The 5,668-nt window shown below is 47.7% G+C and overlaps 1 long non-coding RNA gene across 1 annotated transcript; it reads left to right on the top strand.

Moving 5' to 3' along the window:
- Nucleotides 1–1,655: 1,655 nt before the first annotated feature.
- On the top strand, nt 1,656–5,143 carry LOC123955435. The gene is made up of 4 exons (XR_006821273.1): nt 1,656–1,965; nt 3,309–3,525; nt 3,613–3,782; nt 4,215–5,143. It is a non-coding gene; the product is annotated as an uncharacterized LOC123955435 (long non-coding RNA).
- The last annotated feature ends 525 nt before the right edge of the window (nt 5,144–5,668 follow it).

Consider the following 5,668-nt stretch of genomic DNA (forward strand, 5'->3'; position numbering starts at 1 on the left):
ACATGACATGTCACTTAAATTCACATCCGTCTTTTTTTTGTTTATTTGCAAACTTGTTTTCATTCCCTACATCCTTTTCTACAATGCTTAAAAAATAGATTTTGCAAAACATGGGACATGAATGTCATTTGTTGTGTATGAATTTGCTACGAAATAGGGTGTAGCACAGCTGTTATTTTTCCACATATCCTACTCAATCTGTCATGCGTTTACTGTGTTTTATAAATATGTGTCATATTTGGAAATATATTGTTCACATATCTTGCATGCTTTCCATTTGAGGCATGCTAAAAATACAGTATCAGTTTGTCAACACGGCTTTCAAAAACAAGATCCCCTCATCTGAAAATTCCAGCCCAGTCCATAGTCCAGACCAGGTGGTTATTTATTTATTTATTTATTTATTTTTTTAGATTTTATTTATTTATTTGACAGAGAGAAATCACAAGAGAGGCAGGCAGAGAGAGAGGAAGGGAAGCAGGCTCTCCGCTGAGCAGAGAGCCCGATGCGGGACTCGATCCCAGGACCCTGAGATCATGACCTGAGCTGAAGGCAGCGGCCTAACCCACTGAGCCACCCAGGCGCCCCCAGACCAGGTGGTTATTATAAGACATTTCGCTTCCTGTTTCTTACTTCGCCCTCGTCCAGCTCAGTCTTTGTGTCCCGTCTAAGTTGTGCTTCAAGCATCTCTGATACAAAAATATCTTAGGTGTGTGACTCAAAAGCAAGGTGGTGTATTCAAATTGCTTCGTGTTCTAGAAAGCATGCTTAAGCTGGTGCGGGAATACAGAGAAGTCGCAATCCGGCTTCCTTCATCGCGGGACGGTTCCTTCTGATGAGTCAGGGACAACACATTGAGATAGCGCCGCTGGGGTGTTTCCACTAACCGAAAGCCCCAAGGTGTGCGAATCATAAACTGAGCTGGCTTCCAGAGCACTAAAAATGCTTGTTTTCTTTCCACGCAAATGACCACAGCCCTGGATTGAGGGCAAAGTCACGTAACTTCCCGGAGAATTTAGAACCCAGGCATAGTGGCGTGGGGAAACTGAGGCCAGGGTGGGCGAAGTGGAGGGTAGACTCTAAATATCGATTCTTTCAGAAAACAAAAACTTTCTTGTCCTTTCTGAGCCAAAAAGAACAAGGCAACGGCTAAACAAGAAAAACGAGTTGGTGTTCTTCCATTCTTTCCTTTTTAAATTATCTTCCACGTTATAAAGTACATCTGTCAGTTTCTTTTAAATAAGCGCAAAATTAGCCTAAGAAAGCCACACTCTGGATCTCATATTTCCAACAGACAGAACCTTCGCAGTGACAACCACTATTATTACACTATTATTATTTATTACATGTTTATTTCCGACATTAATCTGATCTTAACACATTATCAGCCGACTGTTTCCTTGCAGGAGGGAAGCTTGCTCTGCGGGCGGGCAGCGTGCAGAGCACGGTCCCCAGCCTGGACTGGATCTGTTCTGTGCTCGTGCTCGTTCTGTGCAGCTGCACTGCTCTGGCTAGCTGAGCAGCAATTCTCACGTGACCAAGAATGGCCCCAGACTCCCCACTATCTCACTTCCTTTGTGTGCGTTGTGGACACCCACAGATGAGTGGGGGGACGGTGGAGGCCGGCTGGAGAGGCTGCACGGCAGGGTTTTGGACCTCGAACTCGACTTGGGGGTAGAACTCCGGAGGAAGTTTGGAAGGAGCTCTTCCTCCCTAATGTGGGCTCAGAAAATGCATTCCCCAGTTTATGGGAGAGACTTGGCGGCGTCTCAAGAATGCTCCCTGGTTATCACTGAACAAAACAAGTCGGGCTCCTGGTGATGTGATCACCCGCCCACCTTTTGAGATTTCAGCATATTGTTAACCGCCAGCACCTCAACGGTCCTGGGTCAGGACAATCAGACCTTTGTCCCCGCAGCTCGTTGGTCTCTTTTTCCTGCTCAACAGCCGTGCAAGGGAAGGCAGGTACGGTTTCCCCGTGCTCCCCAGACAGGGGAAGCTCACACTGCTTCCAGAGGACAGAAATGGGCCCTGGCTTTTCCAGCTCACGTTTCTTTTAGCTCCCGTACTTTCTGAATTGTCACCTGCCCACGCTTCCCTCCACCCCAGCCCATTTCAGACCTACTGGGCGCGGGGGCGGGGGGAGATGACCTTTTCCAGGGTGTGCTCTGGAAGAAACTGTGCATCTTCAAAAACATTCATTCATTCCCAATCACTGAGTTCTCCATATGCATTCATTATTTTTCCATTGTGTGCCTGTTGCTCTGCTAACCATAAATTGATTGAAAAGCTGCAGACCACCGTCCAGCCTGCAGAGTCCAAGATGACCTCCAACGTCCCCCACCCTTGTGTAACCTCCTCCCCTTGGGTGTGAGAAGGCCCTGAATTTGTTTTTAACCAAAAAAATACCAAAAAGGTAATAGGATATCATTCCTGTGTTCCATTACCTTAGTGGCAAAGGTGAAGAGATTTTGCAGATATAATTAAGATCCCTAATCAGTTGTCTTTCAGTTAATCGAAAGAGAGATTATCCTGGGTGGGTCTGACCTAATCAGATGAGCCCTTTACAAGAGAGTCTGGAGGTCAGAGACAAAGCAGCAGGTTCTCTCTCTCCCTTCCTGGTTTCCAAGAAAAAAACAGCTAGGAGATGTACAGCTCTGAGGAGAAGAATTCTGCCCTGTGAGTGAGCCTGGGAGAGGAAGGACCCTGAGCCCAGAGGAGACCCCAGCTCCAGCTGACGCACTGACTGTAGTCTTGTGACTCCCCATGCAGAGAACCTAGTTAACCCGTGGAAGCTGTGCGATTAAAAAAAGACAAGAAAGAAAGAATGTGTGTTGTTTGAAGCCGCTGAGTTTGTGGTAATTTCTTACACGACCCTAAAAAACTAAGACACTTATGATCTAAGAAGAAGCTAGGATTCAACCCAATTTAGTGGGTGTCTGTGAAATCTAAGATTCACCAAAAAAAAAAAAAAATAATAAAATTTTTTTAGCTTCTTGGACTATTATATAAATAGATGCAAAAAATTTTTTTATACAAATTTTTATTATATAAAAAGATTTTATTATATAAAAAGATGCAAAGGTGATAGGTAGCACTAGTAATTATATCCATGGTGATAAAACCAGTCTTGTCATTTAGAAACAACAGTGACAGCTGTACTTGCTCCCTCATTCTCTCCTGGTCTCACACACACAGCTGCTCGACCACCGGCTAGCGGGAAGGTCTGGTTGGTAGCATCAGCAATCCCACTGAGAAGCATCCAATACCTGTTCCAGGCAGGCACTTTTAATTTGTCTCCCATCTAGAGAGGTCACCTTGGAGAAGAAGAGTGGGTTCGATGCAAACATTCCAGGAAATCTTTGGAACGCTGGGATTTCAAGAGTCCGTCCGTCCTAAGCACGCAGACTCTTCCAGACGGTGCCTCAAGCAGGACGTGTGCTAGGAGGATGGCAGTAAGCACACAGCAGGTGCTCAGGAAACACCGAAGAGACCGAAGTGGAAAGTCATCTTCACTTAGAACAGGTCAGGTGAAATGGTTTGTCTGTTAAGCTCTCATCAGTGCATTTGATCAGGAAGCTTAGTGATCCTTTCAAATATTAACTTTATTAGGAAACGAGTGGGATTTTCCTGGCTGTCCTGAGGGCTAGCGAGCAGAATGCAGTGAGGGCTGTGACAGGAGGCCTGGCTGGGGAGGCATGACCGCCTGGAAGCCCAAGCCGGTGGAACCAGAAAGCGCCCACAGAGCTCACAGGGGGGAGGCACCGAGGATGTGTGTTTTGGTGAGCGACCCCCATCGCACGAAAAGCCCAATGCGACAAAAAATGCAAAAATAATATTGATGACACAGGGTGGGGGCTGAGAGGTCAGTGGTCCAAAGCCTCAGGCAGTGGCCGTGTGGTGACGAAGGGGGCACCCAAGAGAAACCCAGCACTTCCTCAGAGCTGTGTGAACTTGGTCGGGTCCTGACCCACCCAATCTCTGGTTCTCCCCATGAACGACAGGGATAATTTTAGTGCCTACGTCACAACGAACTGTGCCGAGCTACTGTGAGAAAAACATAATTCCCAGTGATGAGCGGGGAGAGGGAGGCTGCTCCGTAAATGTTTATGGTTATTATTCACAGTGGTAAAACCTAAAAGGCAAATGGCAGGAGCGGCTGGTTGGATATTACAATGTCTCGGGAATGCTTCACCATCTGACTCTTATTCCAGAAAATTCCACGTTCATCCCATGACCCCACTCACAGCAATGCCAACTGGTTTCAGCAGGGAGAGTACGCAGACGCCAGAGCGCTGGGCAGGCAGAGTGAGTGAGCCCTTGTGCTGTGTCTGAGCTGTTGGCCCATTGTCCCTGTCCTTGCCCGGGATGGCAGTGGCGGCAGCAGGGCCTTCTTTCCAGCCATACCCTCCTGTGCCCTTGTCACCCCGCCCCCAGGCCCCATTCTGTCCCTCTGCAGGGCCCAACAGTGGCCTTCTGTGCTCCTTTTTGTTCGCGCTTCCGCTGGGCTGGACTCACCCTAGTTCACAAGCTCTCGATCTGTCCTCAGAAGCCCCAGAGCCCGGAGGTCAGAGCGGGACCAGCGGGCTCACTGATGGGCGGCGTGCTTACTGGGGAGTAAGAGGGAAGCTCCTCAAAACCGAGAAAGGAAAAGGCCCTTCGACCAATGTGAATGCAGAGCCCCCCAGGCTGGGCCCATCGTGAGGAAAACAATAACACAGAGAGGAGACCGCCCACACTCTGGTGTCTGAGGCGGGACCCGAGACCTTCCCCGGGAAGGGGAGAAATCCTTTTTGGCTGACTCCCCTGACTCTGTGTTTCCTACAATTCTACAACAAAGATCCAGGAACATGAGAAAAGGAAACTGAGAAAATGTGTCCTGGGATCCAAATTTAAGCCAAGAACAGGACAATGTGAGCCAAATGGAAATGAGGCCAAGAGTGCTTTCTTGGGGCCCCGGCATTTTTTTTTTTTTTTTCCAAATGCCCAAACCTGTTTAACTGCTTAATGTGAACTATAGTTCTGGGATACAGTTCACTATGGGAAAGGAAATTTAATTAGCTCCGGCAACCTCCCCTCCAATCTTAGGTCGACATAGTCAAATGGCACATTCACGGTGATTGCTGCCAACAGATTTGTGGAAGAAGGAAAAGAAAGGGGAAGGGAGGGGGGAGGGGGAGAGAGAGGAAGGGGGAAGCAGGTGACATACTTTAATTAAGAGTTATACTGAGAGAGGTCGTCCTTCATCAGCCGCGGAAAGCAACGGTCTCTTCTCATTACCAGTCCCAATAAATTCCCAGATTACATTATGCATGTGCGTGGACCACTTTGACTCACACTCTCTATGTCCCATTCACAGGAATTTAAGTGAACAAAGTTCTATAATTAGGACTTGAAAGGTACTGATAACAACCCACATCTGTATCCTGCTTTATGGTCTACAAAGCAGTTGCATAGTTATTCATTCGTACACTCGGTTCTTCACAACCGTGCTATGAGGAAGGTGTCACTGTCCCCGTTTCATAAGTGAGGACACTATGTGGACATGTGCCCCTGAAAGAGGTCAGAGTTAAGAGTGTCCCCGCCAGAACCTGATGCTCATCTCATGACCTTTCCCACATCCTGGGAGAACGGTGACAAGCAAACACAGAGAGGGAAACTGAGGCAC

Source organism: Meles meles, chromosome 13 (assembly GCF_922984935.1).
Source record: "Meles meles chromosome 13, mMelMel3.1 paternal haplotype, whole genome shotgun sequence".
In the NCBI taxonomy this organism is placed as follows: Eukaryota; Metazoa; Chordata; class Mammalia; order Carnivora; family Mustelidae; genus Meles; species Meles meles.